Here is a 20,345-nt window from a genome sequence, read left to right as displayed (position 1 = left end):
ACCAACAATATCCCAGGAGCCATCAAATGGCCGATGGAGGGAAGAAAATGTGTGGATTAAAAGAGGAATTAAGAGTCCCAAGTGAAGTGGACTCTTCCACTTCAACATCCAAAATAAAGGAGGCATCCCAATTTAATTGGCATGGAGTTCCTTCCAAGAGAATGACTCCTCCATATCTTCCATGCCCATAAGTCCCTAGGCGTCATCACATGGTGCACAAAATTAAGGGACAAGTGGATCATGTAAGAAAATTAAGAGAAGTAAAGGAGGACTCCTCTCCTTAAATGCCTAATTAAATGGGGCATCCAAAAAAAATGGCGTGTGGATTTTGGTGTGAAGAAAGTTGGCTCCATGTGAAACTCTTTCATAAAACTAGATAAAACTAATTGATAAATTAATTGGTTCAAACCCAATCACATTAGGTCAAGGCAACAAGACTAGGTTAGCACAAACACCTTTGCACTGAACCCAATTGAGAACTTGGGTTAATTCATGTGCTAGTAATTTAATTAATCTATTAAATTTATAATAAATTCAAATTGATTAGATCAAGATCAAATTCTTATTGTGTGATCCATTGGGTTTTAAATCTAGCCGGCAGTGGACCCAAACTCTCGACAAAATCCTAATCCGATTGGATTAGGTCAGCTCAAGAGTCTCAATCAACTAGGACTCTTTCTAATTAATTTTAAAATTAAACTCTTTTTATTCTATCGAGATTAACATCTAGCAATATGTTATGACTATCCGAAAGATTTAAAATTTGATGAAAATACCAAAATTATCTTTCCGTGATGAGTTACCATGCAATTCAATCCTTCGATCACATAATATCTTGAAAAGACTATGGATATGAAGATATGTCAAACCCAAATATCTAACTATATATCTCTCGATCTGATGATGATGACTTAGTTGATGAACTAGTAGAAACTATTTTTACTATTCATCCCTGCTCTGGCCAGAGACTTTCAAAGTCACCATCCTATGAGATCACATAAGATATTCTCTCCTCTTACAAGGAGTGACCGATTCTTTGTTGACCACTCACAATCTTCATGCATATTTTGCCATACCCAGAATATCCCACACATACTCAAAGTGGTGTGCTAGAGAATAAACCAAAGTAAGAGTCCATGCACACAAGGTACCATGGTGATCTCAGGTCAAAAGATCACATGCACCACTCCCACTAAAGAACCATCTGTTGACAAGCTGTAAGGCTCCATCAAATATTCTTTCTGTGGGTCAGTTCAGTGAACTCATTCTCTAATGAGCACCTATATCTTTGTATTAGTGTCACCATATAAGTGGTTGTGAGATGAACTACCCTCTCTATCGAGCATACGTAGGATGTACTAGTCTTACCGGAGTCATCGATCTCCGACTCGATGATCCAACGACTGAAAATATTTTAGATTGGGGCTATCAAGATTTTTGATCTCACTGGCATGATCTTATCATGGCCCTAAAATTATTGTCCTAATCTATGGGATTTATCATAATCATATAAAAATGATGCAGCAAATGATAAAACATAATACCTCATATAAATAAAATAACTCATGTCATGCAAATGAGCAAGAAGATAATAAAGAAAAGTCCCATCGCATTCCCATGCGATTGGCTTGTAGGGCACTATTCTTTCAATTCATCTCTCCAAGAAGATGTCCTGACATACCTGAGGTGATCCAGTGCATGAGCAAGATCCCTTATGCTTCAGCAATAGGAAGCCACATGTATGCCATGTTATGTACACGTCCTGATATAGCACTTGCCATGAGTGTTACAAGTAGATATCAGGCGAATCCAGGTGAAGAACACTGGAATGCTGTTAAGAACATCCTTAAGTACTTGAGAAAAACTAAAGATTTGATATTGATCTTTGATGGAGGATCGAAGCTAAAAGTTGAGAGATACACTGATTCAGACTTTATGGCTGATGTCGATGATAGAAAGTCTACATCGGAGTGTATCTTCTTGTGTAATGGTAGTGCAGTTAGCTGGAAGAGTTTCATACAGTCGATCATTACAGATTTGACTATAGAAGCTGAGTATATCGCCGCCTCTAAAGCTGCTAAAGAAGCCTTTTGGTTCAAGAAGTTTGTTATGAAGCTGGGTGTGATGTCATCAGATACCATTGCATTGTACTGCGACAACAATAGTGCCATAGCCCTCGCTAAGGAGCCCAGGTCTTACCAGAAGTCCAAGCATATAGAGCGGTGGTTTCACATCATATGTGAATACCTCGAGAAGAAGTTTGTCGAAGTGCAGAGAGTCGACTCCATGCTAAATGCGGTGGACCCGCTAACCAAGTCTCTCAGCCAGTAAAAGACTGAGCCACCTTGAGAAGATGGATCCTAAGTATATGGCCAATTGGCTTTAGGTGAAGTAGGAGTTTGTTAGATTTGTACCCTAGAAGCCAATTGTTGGCTGACACATTATGTAATTCTAGGATCTGAACTTGTACTTGTAATCTTTTTATTATTAATAAAAGATTTTTTCATTCCAATTATGTTTATATGTCCATGATTTATCTTAAAAATTAACAAAGATGATTTTTATATATTCTTAAAGAGTTAAGAATTTGAGACATACATTAATTAGTGATTAATTTTTAAATACTTCTGATCAAAAGATCATCACAGAGGATAGTAATCCATCCATTTGAGATCGGTATACAATTCACCTCCCTTGTGGGCAGATGAGTCTCGGATCTACAGTGTAGAGACACTGAGGTGAAGGTGTGGGTGATTGTTAGAGAATAATTTATATTGAGCGTGACCAACATGAAAACCATATGGATGTCTACTCACTCGTCAGTGATCTTCTCGATGCTGCAGTGGTGTGAGTGATCCTTTGACCTGTGGTGTCATGGGCTATTTACAGCGAGGATACTGGGTCTGACTACTATTTTTTTGATCCCTAGCCATTTGAATCCTTACTGTGTATGCTGGCTTTAGTAGATTCAGGTTCACTGTTTGGAGTAAGATGTATCTAGATGAAATCTATCGATCTTGATAGAAAAAGAGAAGTTTTATGCGATTTTGGAGACTGAGTTTAGAAAGTCTTTGGCTAAAGCAAGTGTGAATACTGAAAAAGAGTTTTCACAGGATTCACAAATAAACTCGAGTTGAGCCAATCTAGCATATGACCGATGATGGAGTTTGATGAGTTCTCTATGACCTCTGTCAAGTCAGAACTTATGATAGAAGGATTGAATCATATGATAATTACACCTAAGAGTTCGTATTTTCATTCTACTGGGTTGCCACTACATACTGCTAAAGAGAAGGAAACAGTTTTCCTCCAGAATGCCCAGATTGCATCTAAAATTTTTTTTTAATATTCTACTTGTTTAAGGATCAAATCTTTACCTGAATCGTAGTGGAACCAGGGATCAAATTTCAAATTATCTGATATAAACCTTTGCGGAGGCCTAGATATGCAGATCCTCTACTTCGCATGCACATCAGACGCTGCAGGAAAGCAGGATGAACTCTAATCCAATTGGCTTCACAACTCAATCAATCGAGGGATGAGATGTGATGATGTGATACCTCACACTAGTAGGTAGGATGCCCAAGAAGGATCCACATCCAAGGAGAGGAGGCGGTAACAAAGGGAGAGATGTAGAAGATGAAGGACCTCTCTCCTCACATGCCTGTCTCTCTCTCTCTTTTTCTCTTCTCTCAATTAGATTTGTTTGTTATTCTCTTCTCTTCTATTCTCTTCTCTCATCCATAGGTAGAGACCCTCTCTATTTATAGATGATTCTCATGACCCAATGAGAGGAAGATTCTTTATTCAAATCTGATTTGAATTGGTCAAATACTTATGAAAGTAGGACTCCTATATGAGATATAATTGCCATCACCTATGACATCCACTTTGCACCCACTCCCGCACCCACTTGGGATGTCCCAAATAAGTACAAAACTAATTTTTGGTCATGCTTCATGAGTGGGTATTCTCAGTGCAAGTAGGAATACTCATATCTCATCCAAAACAGATCCGATTCAAAGCCGATTCGAAATAATTTTGAAAGTCTATCAATCTTAAACTCTTTAGGACTTTTGTACTAAGTCTAACTTGAATTTTGGACCTATTTAATTCTAATTAATTTAGATCTAATCTAAAATTAATTAGTATTTAAATCTAATCTTTCTTATGTTCCATGGTTCATAGATTAAAATATTCATCCCCGGGATTGAACCTGAATCTCATATGTAGTGCTAGCTAGACATAGTCAACTCTTCAATCCCGTTTAACCCATAACTTAATTCTCAATCAAGTTAGCTTATATATTCAATCAAGTCAAGTACTTTCAGATTGGACATATAAATATAGATCAATTTCTTCCTACTTTGTCTAACTTGTGTGCATGACTCCATAGGTTCAAACTGTTGGAGCACGATCCCGGCTCCTCCCACGGATCTTGGGTGTAGCGGAACCAGCAACAAACAAATCTGGAGACTTCTGGACTCGATCGAAGGTCCTTGACGAAATCAGCCTGGTTGTTGTCTTCTTCGTCAGTCTGTCGTTCCAGATGAAGAACGCCTCTAAGATCACCTCTAAAAAATCTAAAATCTGGTACCCAACCAGACCAGGCCTGGACTGAGGTCTTTCAATTTGTAGATCTTGAATTGGAATATTCTAGATAGGGAAGAAGGTAGATAGAACCAGACCTTGCAGATCTGTCCTGCTGCAGCCTTTCCTGTAGATCTGTTGATGGAGATCTCACCCGTGCCTCAAACGACCTCAGATCAACTCCAGATCTGAGAGGAACTTGTATCAACCTCTTCTCAAGAGATTTCAAGTTTTGGACCTGATGTTTGGGTGGCTGCAAGAGAGGAAGAGACAAAAGTGGGTGGCGGCACAAAGGGGGAGGGGCTAGCGCCTCCCCTGCTTTTCTTTCCTTTTATGGACTTGGCAGCAAGAAACCCTAGGGTTTCTTGCTCCTGGGGCATGGAGAATAGCTGGAAAGAGAGGGAGGAGAGAGAGAGACTTGGGAGAAAGAGTTTTGTATTCCTTGGCTTAATCAAACCTATACAATGCATGTATATATAAACATAGGGTCAAGTGACCCAAACCCAAAACTCCCTTGACCAACTTTATGGGAGATTAGGTTAACCCAAGCCCATGTACACCCATGACTCGAACTAATCTCACCTATCCTGGGCCCAAACCTGGCTCATAAAGAGTTGATCCCTTGAGGCCCACATAACCTAGACCTCAAGAACCCGAAAGGCCCACAACCTTTCAACCTAGGGCCCAACTAGCCCTAGAGCCTTCATGAAGCCCTTATGAATGATGGACCTTGGCCTTAGCCTTGGTCCCCTAGACCTTGGACACACCACCTGGATCACAACAATCTCCACCTTGGTGTCCCAAGGCCTCAACCACCTCCACTCTGTCCATTAGTCGAATCAGCTCAACATATCTCTGAAAGCTATCCCGTGGAAGTACCTTCATAAGTACATCAGCTAGGTTCTCCTTGGTGTGTACCTTTACTAGCTCCACCTCGCCATCCTCCACAAGCTCCCTGATCCGATGATACCGAATGTTGATGTGCTTTGTCCTTCCATGATAGACTGAGTTCTGTGCTAGTAGAAGTGCACTCTGGCTGTCATAGTGCACTCTAATGGCCTCCTGAGTAAGGCCCATCTCCGTCAACAAACCCTTCAGCCAAATTACCTCCTTAGCTGCTTCTGTCAGTCTGATGTACTCTGCCTCTGTAGTGGATAGGGCCGTGATAGGCTGCAGACTCGATCTCCAAGAAGTAGGACCTCCATACAGGCTAAAGATGAAGCATGTCATAGACCTTCGGGTATCCACATCTCCATCGAAGTCTGCATCTACATAACCGCCAATCAACCCCTGAGCCTCCCTGGACATGTCAGAGTATCTCACTGTACCTCCTCGCTGTCCGTAGCAGATGCCAACTCCAACTGAACCCGCCAGGTATCTGAATATCAACTTCAGAGCTCTCCAATGCTCCCTGCCAGGCTGCGCCATGAACCTGCTAACCTGACTCACTGCATGAGCGATGTCTAGCCTACAACAGACCATCGCATACATTAAGCTCCCAACTCCTGAAGCATAAGGGACCATCTCCATCTCCTGAGCCTCCACCTCAATCTGTGGCACCATGGTCTTCGAGAGTCTGAAGTGACCGGCAAGTGGCAGCTCCACCGGCTTTGCTTCCTTCATCCCGAACCTCTCTAAGATCTTCTGTATGTAGCCCCCCTGAGATAGATGCAGCACCCTCCAGGCTCGATCTCTGAAAATCTCGATGCCTAGGACCTTTCTTGCAGGGCCCAAATCCTTCATCTCAAACTCCCGAGATAAGGATGCCTTCAGATCCTGCACAACCTTCCTACTCTTGCATGCTATAAGCATGTCATCCACATACAAGAGTAGGAACACCCTAGAACCATCCTCAAGAGACTGAACATAAATACAGGGATCAAATTCATACCTGGAAAGTCCAATGCTACGCACATAGGAGTCGAACCACTTGTACCATTACCTCGGTGACTGCTTCAGCCCGTACAGCTACTTCTGCAACAAACAAACCTTTTCCTCTGATCCTGGATCTCTGAAATTGGGTGGCTGCTTCATGTAAATCTTCTCCTCCAAATTCCCATGGAGGAATGCCGTCCTGACATCCATCTGCTCCAGCTCTAAATCTTGAGCTGCTACAATGCTCAACAACACTCTGATGGAAGTATGTCTAACGACGGGAGAGAAGACCTCGCTGAAGTCGATGCCTTCCTTCTGGGAGTATCCCTTGGCCACTAACCTCACCTTGAATCTGATACCTCCCTACTCTGAAGGCCCTTTCTTGTGACTGTAGACCCATTTGCAGCCAATGGGCCTCTTCCCCTATGGCAACTGCACCAATCGCCACGTCTGGTTCTGGTGGAGAGACTGCATCTCCTCAGACATCGCTTAAACCCACCACTCTCTGTCCTGGCTCTCAATAGCCTCCTGATACATATATGGGTCTCCATTCACTATCACCAGGGTATATGTGAAGGAACTAGATCTAGGGTTTCAGGGTTAGATCTTGAAAAAGAGGGTTAGATCTTGAAACTTTTTCAAGATCATACAGCGGAAGACTAAAATAAATCAAAATTTATTTTCTAAGATCAGAAAATCCCTAGATCTAAGATCCTATTACATGATTATTACATGGTATTAAATCAGAAATTAAAATATATAAATATAGCATGAACTACATGTTGATCATATCAACATGTTTCTATACTACATCTAATGTATGTATTAAACAATAGATCAGATCTATTACCTTGCAAGTTAGACACTCTAACCTCGCTGATCCGGGCTTAAGGATGATGTTGCAAACCGCACATGCGTCCGGCCTCTAGGAGTCATCCACACGAGCCCACGAATCTCGATCAGAAGTCCTGCTTCAGGAAATCAGCACAGTATGCTAGTACTGCGCTGATCCTTCTTTGATGGTTGATCAGGTACCTCCTTCTTCTTGATTTGGACTCTTCCAAAGATAGAAAGTAGAAGAAGAAGTTTTAGATCTGAGACACTCTCAGAAAACTCAAGATGGAAGGAGGAAAGATATGAAAATAAAAAACCCTAGAAGAAGACCCTCTTCTTCTTCACGTTTTTCTCTCTAGACACCCAAACTTGCGTCTTTTATATCTCTACAACCCAAATGTATTTCTCTCTGATTTTTGGATGGTAGAAGGGTCTCTCGAAAATCTATCTCTCCCTTAAATTTCACAAAGAAACTCATCTTATATAGAGAGATATGATAGAGTCCTTGTCTAGGTCAAACACCTAGTCAAGGGTTATCCAAACATGGCAAGTTAAGGGACGCCCAACTCTTGAGCACCTCCTCCATATTTTCATGCATGGATCACCAGCAAAGGGTGTATAATATAAACCCTAAAAGCCATGAAAATTCCAAAAAAAATTTGGATAAATTCAGTGCAAAATTGAAAGAGTTTTGGATTTCTAAAACTCTATCTCATAGAATTCGAAATCCAAACTTATTCCTTTTAGATTTGATCCAAACCACCTTCCATGTAAGAAAGAAGAGAAGAGACCTTTTGTGAACGTGGGAGAGATCTGAGAGAGGGCTTTTGTCACACAAAATAAGTGGAGATTGGTGTTGAATAAGAGAGAGGCCGTGGAGAAGGTTTATGTGGCGCAAGGTGGAATCCTAGTCCTACTAGGATTCTGTCTCATAACTTGTTTTAATTTGGTTTCTCAAACCAAATCAAATCAAAATTAGATCAACCTAATTAAAATAGGTCTTAACCCAATTAAGAACCTAATTTAATCAGATTAAATTATATTTAAATCTGATTTAATTTTCTAATCAAATTAGAAATTAGATTGACCCAAGTCCTAGTTGAACTAGGACTAGTTTTTCCTTGCACTTGGCTTATCCAATAAACCAATTGGACTTGATCCAATCAAGCCCAAACTAAATCTAATTAAATCATATTTAATTATACTTAATCTCATCCCATTGGCTTAATCAAATTAAGCCAATTAGCAATCAAATTGCTAATCGATCCTCCTGCAACACTTGCACTGGGTTAAATATCAATCGTATTGATCATCTAACCCTAGAACGATTCTTAATCGTTGATCAACCATCTGATCGGATCATGAACTCTAATGTGTGTGACCTCATAGGTCCGAACCTAAGCCGATAGCATAGGAATAAATTTCTATACCAATCGAAGTGACCATCTAGCAATGGTACCCGACGACCGGATAGGTCGAATGTGTAGAACAACATCCTTAGAACCCATGCGGATATAGTTTTTATATAATTCATCCCCTTGACCAAAATGATTATAGGACACCCCAGAGCTCAACTGTCAACTCTGATCAGGTTATCCACATTGTATTTCAAAATATCAAATCCATCTGATGGATTACCCTGGCCAAGGTTTTGCTAAATTGAAATACAGCGACTCATTCTTCTCCAACTCTTGGAGTGGTCAATCCCATCTCGATCACACTCTGACTTCGCAAGTACTTGACTGTGCCCAAAAGCCTTCCATCCCTGAATTAGAAATTTAGTTAGTCCAGTACCAAAGCACAGTGAGTTGCTTGCAAGTCACTGAGGCGATCTCAGGTCTAAGGGACACTTATACCTATATCCCATCAGAGATATTCTCGACAGTAGAATACTCTGGAGTTGGTCACGTTCAATGATGATGTACCCTTACATCTCATCTGTATGCCATACCAGTGTCTCCACACTCCTTGGTTAAGAGGACAACCAACCCATATGGCCTACAGCGACCTATGCTCGATAGAAGCTGTCGTCCTTATTAACAGCCTATCATTTGGTCGTGAACAGTTTTAAGGACTAATCGATAAATCCTCTCTTTATCGAACTTAAATAGTCCTAAGGACTTCATCATAACAACGGAGTTCATTAGAAGATGAAAGCTTATGATGAAGATGCCAAATATATTTTATTTATTAACAAATCAATTACAATACTTGGTTGCTCAACCGTCAACAGCTTGACGATTGGATTTTTGGGATACATTTCCCAACAATATGACAGCATCTCCTCGAAGCCATATCGGTCCGGTTGCCTGATGGTCCTCTTGGACTTGTGTAGGGCAACACCGATATCAGTCCTCGATCCAGCACGCTCCTGCTGGACCTCTCCACCTCGATCATCCGTTCGAGTCCTCTCCACTTGTGGAGACACCTTAGGTAGGTGCTCCACCTGAATGTCATATCCTCCAGTAGTACCTGCAAGAGGAAAAATCAAAAAGGTAAGCTGTCCAGCAGCACCCTACTGGACCTCCTCCTGCTCCTGCTGCTCCTCCATGCCTGCTCGCCTCCATAGGACTGACTCCTCATCAAAAGTCACATCCCGACTAATGATGACCTTCTTTTCCAAAAGATCCCATAGCCTGTATCCCTTAACTCCTCGCGGATAGCCTAGAAACACCGTCTTGCGTGATCTGGCATCTACTGTGTCAACCCAGAACGTCTTTACCCAAGTAACCTGCTGCGTCTACTGTGTCAACCCAGAACGCCTTTGGAAGCCCTGCCTGCAGCCTCATGCATCGTGCCTTTTCCAGAAGTGTTCTGTTCATCCTCTCGGCCACCCCATTCTGCTGTGGAGTCCCCTTAACTGAGAAGTATCTCCTGATCCCACACTCCTCACAGTAGTCCTGAAACTCTCTGCTGGTGTACTCCCCGCCATTGTCTGACCTCAGACACTTCACGCTCCTCCCCTGCTCCTTCTCCACCTCAGCTCTCCAGATCTTGAACTTGGTGAAGACCTCTGACTTCTCTCTCATGAAGTAAATCCAGAGTTTCCTTGAGAAATCATCAATCAGGGTCATGAAGTATCTGGCCCCATTCCTAGCTGAAACTGGGGTTGGTCCCCCCACATCCGTGTGTACTAACTCTAGAGGGGCTGCACTGTAGGTTGTACTGATGTTGAACTGAACTCTCCTCTGCTTTCTCATATGGCAAGGCTCACAGATCTCTCCTGTAGCACCATCCTCCAGATTAGAGATGAGTCCTCTCCTGCTCAACTCCCTCAGCCCCTTGTCACCCATGTGGCCTAGGCGGTAGTGCCACATCCTGTAAGCCCCCTGCTGGTCCTGTGCTGCAACTGCTGCATCAGACTCTCCGGTCACCATAGATCCCTCCATGCGATAGAGGTTATTGTCCAACCTCCTGCCTCTCATCACTACCACAGCTCCATTGGAGATGTTCAGTACTCCGCTTCTAGCCCTACTGCTGAAGCTGTATCCACTGCGCTCCAAGTAGCCTAGTGACACCATATTCTTTTTCAGCTCTGGGACATGCTTTACATTTGTCAATGTCCTCACAATCCCATCAAACATCCTCACCCTGACTGTCCCTATCCTAGCCACCTTGCAAGGATGATTGTCGCCTAGAGTCACTGATCCCTCATCTATCTTGGTGTATGTCGCAAACCAAGACCTGTGTGGTGTGTAGTGATGTAAGCATGCAGAGTCTAGTATCCACTCCTCTGTGTAATGCCTGTGACCATCTGATACCACAAGTAGATCATCCTCCACCTGCTGCCCAGCAACTGCACTCACTGATTCTGAGCCACTTCTTTCTCCCTTCTTGCTCTTCCATAGTGGACATTCTCGCTTGAAGTGCCCGGACTCGTTGCACTTGATGCATTTCATCTCTTTCTTTCCCTTCCTGGACTTGGACCGCCCCCTGGACTTGCTTCTGTCTCTACCTCTACCTGTCCTCTCTCCTACTACCAAACCCTCCTGGGGAGCCCGATCTCCGGTCAACTTTTTTCTTTGCTCATTAGACCTCAGCACTGAGACCATGTCCTCATATTCTGGAGTCTCCTTACCGTAGAGCAGTGTAGTTACCAAAGAGTCATATGATCCTGGCAGTGAACACAAAAGCAACAGGGACTTGTCCTCCTCATCCAGCTTCACCTCGATATTCATCAACTCCGTGCACAACTGGTCGAACCTCTGAATGTGGCCAATCACATCAGATCCCTCCTGCATCTGAAGACTGTACAACCTCTTCTTCAGCATTAGCTTGTTGCACATATTCTTCCCTATATACATAGTGTGCAACTTCGATCAAAGGCCCTTCGGGGTCTTTTCTTCTAGCACCGAATACAACGCCGCATCCGCCAAACATCCTCTGATCATCGAGCATGCTTTCTTCTCCAATGATGCCCACTGTCTATCTATTATTCCCTCAGGCTTCTCATCCTGAGCCTGATCCAGATCTGCTTGCACCAGAAGATCCTCCACCCGGATTTTCCACATGAAAAAATTTCTCTTGCCATCAAACTTCTCAAAATCGACCTTCATATTGCTTTCCATGACTGGATCCAAGCCAAACAAGCAATATAAAATTAAGAAGTGTAGAATATACTTTGATGGTACCTTGCTGAAAATTTTCAGCACTTGGGATCTTCAACTTCTCATGCTTGGAACCACTTTCTCACCACCGTGGCTCTAATACCAACTATTGGAGCATGATCCTGGCTCCTCCCATGGACCTTGGGTGTAGTGGAACCAGCAACGAACAAATCTGGAGACTTCTGGACTCGATCGAAGGCCCTTGACGAAATCAGCCTGGTTGCTATCTTCTTCATCAGCCTTTCATTCCAGATGAAGAACGCCTCTAAGATCACCTCTAAAAAATCCAAGATCTGGTACCCAACCAGATCAGGCCTGGATCGAGGTTTTCCAATTTGTAGATCTTGAATCGGGGTATTCTAGATAGGGAAGAAGATAGATAGAACCAGACCTTGCAGATCTATCCTGCTGCAGCCTTTCCTGTAGATCTGTTGATGGAGATCTTATCCGTGCCTCAAACGACCTCAGATCAACTCCAGATCTGAGAGAAACTTATATCAACCTCTTCTCAAGAGATTTTAGGTCCTGAACCTAATGTTTGGATGGCTGCAAGAGAGGAAGAGACAAAAGTGGGTGGTGGCACAAAGGGGGAGGGGCTAGCACCTCCCCTGCTTTTCTTTCCTTTTATGGACCTGGTGGCAAGAAACCCTAGGGTTTCTTACTCCTGGGGCATGGAGAATAGCTGGAGAGAGAGGGAGAAGAGAGAGAGAGACTTGGGAGAAAGAGTTTTATATTTCTTGGCTTAATCAAACCTATACAATGCATGTATATATAAACACAGGGTCAAGTGACCCAAACCCAAAACTTCCTTGACCAACTCTATGGGAGATTAGGTTAACCCAAGCTCATGTACACCAATAACTTGACCTAATCTCACCTATCCTGGGCCCAGACCTGGTTCATAAAGAGTTGGTCTCTTGAGGCCCACATAACCTTGACCTCAAGAACCCGAAAGGCCCACAGCCTTTCAACCTAGGGCCCAACTAGCCCTAGAGCCTTCATGAAGCCCTCATGAATGATGGACCTTGGCCTTAGTCTTGGTCCCCTGGGCCTTGGGCACACCACCTGGATCACAACACAAACACTAAGCCAGTAGCACAAGAACCGATTCCTGCACTAATCGAGATATCATCTAGCAATGATTTTCGACGTCTAGATAGGTCGAATTATCGTAAAGAAATATTTTAGAACCCATACTCATGGTTACTACATAATTCATCCTTTTGATCTTGGATGCTCTAGGATGGTCTCAGGTTAACTATCAACCGAGATTGCTTCATCCACATTGTATTTCAACCTTTCAAATTTATCTTATGGATTACCCTGGCCAAGGCTTTACTAAATTAAAATAAAGCGATACATCAACTCTAATAATCCGGAGGGATCAATCCCATCTTGATCCACACACAGACTTCGTAAGTACTTGACTGTACTCAGTAGCCTTCCGTCACTATATTAAAAATTCAGATAGTTCGGTACCAAAGCACAGTGAGTTGCTTGCAAGTCACTATGGTGATCTCATGTCTGCAAGATATTTATACCCATGTGTTTTATGAGCAGCTTTTGACAGTAGAATGCTCAGCAGGTGAGTCACTTGTTTCGTGATGATATATCCTTACATCTCGCCTGTATGCCATACCAGTGTCACCACACTCCTTGGTTAAGAGGATAACCAACCCATATGGCATACAATGATCTTCACTTGATAAATGTCATCATCTCGTAATGACGTATCATTTGATCGCGAATTTGTTTAAGAACTATACGATAAATCTTCTCTTTATCTTACACTAGCATAATTCTAGGGACTTCATCATAGTACAAGAGTTCAAGGAAGATGTCACTTTGTGATGAAAAATATCAGAATAACTATTATTCAATAACCAATAATTCATATACAAGGATAAACTCAATCATCACACGATTGATTTTAGGACACAATTCCCAATAACTCCCACTTAGACTAAAGCTAATTGGGGCAGTATCTTATACGCATCTTTCATTGGAAATCATCGAACTCTTTAATCCTGAGAGCTTTAGTGAAGGGGTCAGCTAGGTTCTCCTTTCTGTCGATCTTCTGAAGCTCGACATCACCTCGGTTCACGATCTCTCGCACTAGGTGATAGCAATGCAGAACATATTTAGTGTGATGGTATGACTTAGGTTCTTTCACCTGAGCTATAGCACTGGAGCTGTCACAATACAGTAGGACAGGACCATCAATGAAAGGTACAACTCCCAGCTCGATAATGAACTTTCACAACCATACTACCTCCTTTACAGCATCCAATACAGCAATGTATTCTGTTTCGCATACAGAATCGGCCATAGTATGTTGTTTGAAATTTTTCTAGCAAACAGCTCCTCTATTCTATGTAAATACATTGCCCGACATGCTTCTGCTGTCATTATAATCTGACTGAAAATTAGAATCAGTATATCCCACAAGTTTCGGATCAAAGTCTTCATAGATAAGCCATTGGTCGTTAGTATTTCTCAAATACTTAAGAATTACTTTTGCAATCTTCCAATAGTTCTCACCTGGATCTGACTAGTACCTACTCACTACCCTTAGTGAATAGGCCATATCCAGCCTCGTACATGTCATAGCATATATAATAGATCCCACTGCCGAAGCATATGGTATTCTACTCATGCGCTCTTTCTCTTCAGGAGTTGTCGGACAATTCTTTTTGGATAGAGTAATTCTATGGCCTATTAGAAGATAGCTTTTTTTAAAATTATCCATGTTGAACTGCTTCAATAAAATGTCAATGTACGTGGATTGGAACAATCCAAGCAACCTTATAGATCTATCCCTATAAATCTTCATCTCTAGGATGTAGGATGCTTCTTCCAAGTCCTTCATAGAGAACTATGATGATAACCATAGCTTCACACTCTGCAAAATCGGGATGTCATTTTCTAGTAACAGTATGTTATCCACATAAAGCATAAAAAAAATGATCACAGAATTGGAAGCCCATTTGAAGATACAAGGCTCTTCTCCATTTCTAACGAAGTCATACATTTTGATTACTTTATCAAAATGCATGTTCCAACTCCTCGATGCCTGCTTAAGTCCATAAATTGACCTTTTTAGCTTGCACACTTTCGACTCATCTGTGGATGTGAACCCTTCAGGCTGTATCATATACACCTCTTATTCCAGCTCTCCATTAAAAAAAATAGGTTTGACATCCATCTACTAGATCTCATAATCTAAGTGTGTAGTGACAGCAAGCATAATCTGGATGGACTTGAGCATTGTCACAGGAGAGAACGTCTCGTCATAGTCAATACCATAATGTTGACGGTAATCCCTAGCAACTAGACTGGCTTTATAGGTCTCTACCTTCCTGTCCGCTCCTCTTTTTCTCTTGAAAATCTATTTACACCCTATGGGTTTTATCCCTTTGGGTGGATCAACTAGTGTCTAGACACTATTGATCTCCATGGACTCCATCTCGGACTTATTGGCCTCAAGCCATTTTTGAGAGTCGGGCCTTTGCATGGCCTCCATATAGGTGATTGGATCCTCATCATTCCCATCAAGTTCAATAGGATCATCATTTCGGATCAGAAAATCATAGTATCTGTCCGACTGATGTGGTACTCCACTGGATCTCCTTAATGGTACCTTTATTGGCTCTGGATTCGATTCACCAATTGAACCTAATTCTATATGTGTCGGTCCTTCCACCTCATGAACTTCATCAAGTTCAATTTTACAGGCATTAGCTCCTTCACCAAGGAACTCCTTTTCCAAAAAGACTGCCATGCTGCTGACAAACACCTTTTGTTCTATAGTGAGATAGAAATAGTATCTTTTAATTTTCTTTGGATACCCTACGAACAAATCTCTATTAGACTTCGGTCCAAGCTTATCTATCTTTAAATGCTTGACATAAGCTGAACACCCCCAAATCCTAAAATGTGAGAGCACCGGCTTACGCCCAGTCCATCTTGTAGGAACCAGATCTAGGATTTCAGGATTAGATCTTGAAACTTTTTCAAGATCATACAGCGGAAGACTAAAATAAATCAAAATTTATTTTCTAAAATTAGAGAATCCCTAGATCTAAGATCCTATTACATGATTATTATATAGCATTAAATCAAAAATTAAAATATATATATATATACAGCATGAACTACATGTTGATCATATCAACATGTTTCTATACTACATCTAATGTATGTATTAAACAATAGATCAGATCTATTACCTTGCAAGTTAGACGTTCTAACCTTACTGATCCGGGCTTGAGGATGATGTTGCAAGCCGCACACATGTCCGACCTCTAGGAGTCATCCACACGAGCCCATGAATCTCGATCAGAAGTCCTGCTTCAGGAAATCAGCACAGTATGCTAGTACTGCGCTGATCCTTCTTTGATGGTTGATCAGGTGCCTCCTTCTTCTTAATTTGGACTCTTCCAAAGATAGAAAGTAGAAGGAGGAGTTTCAGATCTGAGATGCTCTCAGAAAACTCAAGATGGAGGGAGGAAAGAAATGAAAACAAACAACCCTAGAAGAAGACCCTCTTCTTCTTCTCGTTTCTCTCTTTAGACACCCTAACTTGTATCTATTATATCTCCACGACCCAAAGGTTTTTCTCTCTGATTTTTTGATGGCCCAAAGGTCTCTCAAATCTCTATCTTCTTCAAAAATTTTGTAAAGAAACTCATTTTATACAGAGAGATATGATAGAGTCCTTGTCTAGGTCAAATACCTAGTCAAGGCTTATCCAAACATGGCAAGATAAGGGGCGCCCAACTCTTGAGCACCTCCTCATTATTTTCATACATGGATCACTAGAAAAGGGTGCACAATGTGTACCCTAAAAGCCATAAAAATTTTGAAAAAAATTTGGATAAATTTGATGCAAAATTGAAAGAGTTTTGGATTTCTAAAACTCTATCTCATAGAATTCGAAATCCAAATTTATTCCTCTTTGATTTGATCCAAACCACCTTCCATGTAAGAAAGAAGAGAGGAAACCTTTTGTGAACGTGGGAGAGACCTGGGAAAGGGCTTTTGTCACACAAAATAAGAGGAGATTGGTGTTGAATGAGAGAGAGGGCGTGGGGAAGGCTTATGTGGTGCAAGGTGGAATCCTAGTCTTACTAGAATTCTATCTTATGACTTGTTTTAATTTGATTTCTCAAATCAAATCAAACCAAAATTAGATCAACCTAATTAAAATAGGTCTTAACCCAATTAAAAATCTAATTTAATTAAATTAAATTAGATTTAAATCTAATTTAATTTTTTAATCAAATTAGAAAGTAGATTGACCCAAGTCTTAGTTGAACTAGGACTAGTTTTTTTTCCTTGCACTTGGCTTATCCAATAAACCAATTGAACTTGATCCAATCAAGTTCAAACCAAATCTAATTAAATAATATTTAATTAGACTTAATCTCAGCCCATTGGTTTAATCAAATTAAGCCAATTAGCAAACGAATTGCTAATCGATCCTCCTGCAACACTTGCACTGGGTTAAATGTCAATTGTATTGATCATTTAATCTTAGAATGATTTTTAATCGTTGATCAACCATCCGATCGGATCATGAACTCTAATGTGTATGACCTCATAGGTCCGAACCTAAGCCAGTAGCATAGGAATAAATTTCTCTACCAATCGAAGTGACCATCTAGCAATGGTACCCGACGACTGGATAGGTCGAATGTGTAGAACAACATCCTTAGAATCCATGCGGATATAGTTTTCTTATAATTCATCCCCTTGACCAAAATGATCATAGGACACCCCAGAGTTCAACTGTCAACTCTGATCAGGTTGTCCACATTGTATTTCAAAATATCAAATCCATCTGATGGATTACCCTGGCCAAGGTTTTGCTAAATTGAAATACAGCGACTCATTCTTCTCCAACTCTTGGAGTGGTCAATCCCATCTCGATCACACTCTGACTTTGCAAGTACTTGACTGTGCCCAGAAGCCTTCCATCCTTGAATTAAAAATTCAGTTAGTCCAGTACCAAAGTACAGCGAGTTGCTTGCAAGTCACTGAGGCGATCTCAGGTCTAAGGGACACTTATACCTATATCCCATCAGAGACATTCTCGACAGCAGAATACTCTGGAGTTGATCACGTTCAATGATGATGTACCAGTACATCTCACCTGTATGCCATACCAGTATCTTCACACTCTCTGGTTAAGAAGACAACCAACCCATATGGCCTACAGTGACCTATGCTCGATAGAAGCTGTCGTCCTTATTAACAACCTATCATTTGGTCGTGAACTATTTTAAGGACTAATCGATAAATCCTCTCTTTATCGAATCTAAATTATCCTAAGGACTTCATCATAACAACGGAGTTCATTAGAAGATGAAAGCTTATGATGAAAATGCCAAATATATTTTATTTATTAACAAATCAATTACAATACTTGGTTGCTTAACCGTCAACAGCTTGACGATTGGCTTTTTGGGACACATTTCCCAACAACTCTCACTTGTCCTAAAGCCACTCGGCACAGTATCTAATACCCATCTTCGACTTGTGGTTGTTAAACTCCTTTATCACCAGGGCTTTAGTGAAGGGGTCGGCCAGGTTCTCCTTTCCATCGATCTTCTGAAGGTCGATGTCATCTCGATCCACGATCTCCCAGACCAGGTGGAAGCGGTCCAAGATGTGCTTCGTCTGCTGATGTGCTTTGGGTTCCTTCGCTTGAGCTATGGCACCAGTGCTATCACAGTAGAGCAGGATCAGACCATCGAGGGAGGGTGCTACTCCGAGCTCGTTGATGAATTTCCTCGGCCACACAGCTTCCTTCGCGGCATCCGATGCTGTGATGTACTCCGCTTCACAAATAGAGTCTGTCACAGTATGCTGCTTGGAACTCTTCCAACAGATGGCACCACCATTCAGAGTAAAGATATAACCCGACACGCTCCTGCTGTCATCATGGTCAGATTGAAAGCTAGAGTCTGTGAACCCCACAAGTTTCAGATCTGACTCACCATAAACCAACCATTGGTCCTTAGTATTTCTCAAATACTTAAGGATGGCTTTAACCACTTTCTAGTGATTTTCTCCAGGATTAGATTGGTATCTACTCACTACTCCTAGTGAATATGCTACATCTGGTTTTGTACATGTCATGGCGTACATGATAGATCCCACGGCTGAAGCATATGGGACTCTACTCATACGCTCTCTCTCTTCAGGAGTTGTCGGACAATCTTTTTTAGAGAGAGAAATTTCATGGCCTATCGGTAGATAGCCCTTCTTGAAATTCTCCATGCTGAACCTCTTCAGCACAGTGTCTATGTACATGGACTGAGATAACCCAAGCATTTTTTTAGATCTATCCCTATAGATCTTCATCCCTAGGATGTAGGATGCTTCACCCAAGTCCTTCATGGAGAACTATGATGACAACCAATCTTTTATTCCCTGTAGCGCGGGGATGTCATTCCCGATTAAGAGAATGTCATCCATGTACAAGACAAGGAATACCACAACTGGACCATTTGCCCATTTATAGATGCAGGGCTCTTCTCCATTCTTAATGAAGCCATACATTTTGATCACCTTATCAAAATGCATGTTCCAACTCTGAGAAGCTTGCTTCAATCCATAAATGGATCTCTGAAGCTTGCACACCTTGGACTCATCTGTGGATGTAAACCCCTCAGGTTATATCATATACACCTCTTCGGTCAGCTCTCCATTCAGGAAAGCTATCTTTACATCCATCTGTCAGATCTCATAATCCAGATGGGCAGCTATTGCAAGTATTATCCGAATGAATTTGAGCATTGCCACAGGGAAAAACATCTCGTCATAGTCAATACCATAACGTTGACGATACCCCTTTGTGACCAGACGGGCTTTATAGGTCTCCCCCTTTCCATCTGCACCCCTCTTCCTTTTGAAGACCCATTTACACCCAATGGGTTTAACCCCTTCAGGTGGGTCAACCAATGTCCATACATCGTTGACCTTCATGGACTCCATTTCGAATTTCATGGCTTCAAGCTATTTTTCAGAATCAGGTCTCTGCATTGCATCCATATAGGTGATCGGATCCTCATTATTCTCATCAAGTTTGATGGGATCACCATCTCAGATCAAAAAATCGTAGTATCTGTCCGGCTGACGCGGTACTCTACCGGATCGCCTTAATGGTGCAGGTATATTGGACTCCGAATCTGATCTAATCATATCCGACTCAGGTTCAGCTATTGGTGTCGGTCCTTCTACCTGTTGAACTTCATCAAGTTCAACCTTAGAGGCAACAATTCCTTCACCAAGGAACTCCTTTTCTAAAAAGATTGCCTTAAGGCTGACGAACACCTTTTGTTCATCAGCATGGTAGAAAAAATATCCTTTTGTCTCTTTGGGGTACCCTATGAATGAGCATTTGTCAGATCTAGGTCCAAGTTTGTCTGTGAC

The sequence above is a fragment of the Elaeis guineensis genome, chromosome 6, assembly GCF_000442705.2.
Source record: "Elaeis guineensis isolate ETL-2024a chromosome 6, EG11, whole genome shotgun sequence".
In the NCBI taxonomy this organism is placed as follows: domain Eukaryota; kingdom Viridiplantae; phylum Streptophyta; class Magnoliopsida; order Arecales; family Arecaceae; genus Elaeis; species Elaeis guineensis.
Note: the sequence above shows the minus strand (reverse complement) of the source record.